We start from the raw sequence: 426 nt of genomic DNA on the forward strand, positions 1-426 counted from the left end.
ATGAATACTGCTGATGCTGGAGACTGGCCTCAGTTCCGCTCACTTGCCTGAATCCCACAAAGCCCGTCAGATCAATTGCTATGAACCTCTGGTGCCACAGCAGGCCCCAAACCAGAATTTTCCCCTCTTCCTGGCCACAGAATGAAAAAAAAATTGTTACTGAAGAAGTGGCAAAAGTTGGGCTTTCCCTGATAGCTCAGTTGGTAAAGAAAATCCACCTGCAGTGCAGAAGACCTAAGACCGAGTTCTAGATCAGGAAGATAACCTGGAGACGGGATAGGCTGCCCATACCAATATTCATGGGCTTCCCTGGTGGCTCAGATGGTAAAGAATCTGTCTGCAATGTGGGAGGCTGGGTATGATCCCTGGTTGGGAAGATCCCTTGGAGGAGGGCATGGCAACCCACTCCAGTATTCTAGCCTGGAG

Source organism: Bos mutus, chromosome X (genome assembly GCF_027580195.1).
Source record: "Bos mutus isolate GX-2022 chromosome X, NWIPB_WYAK_1.1, whole genome shotgun sequence".
NCBI lineage: Eukaryota > Metazoa > Chordata > Mammalia > Artiodactyla > Bovidae > Bos > Bos mutus.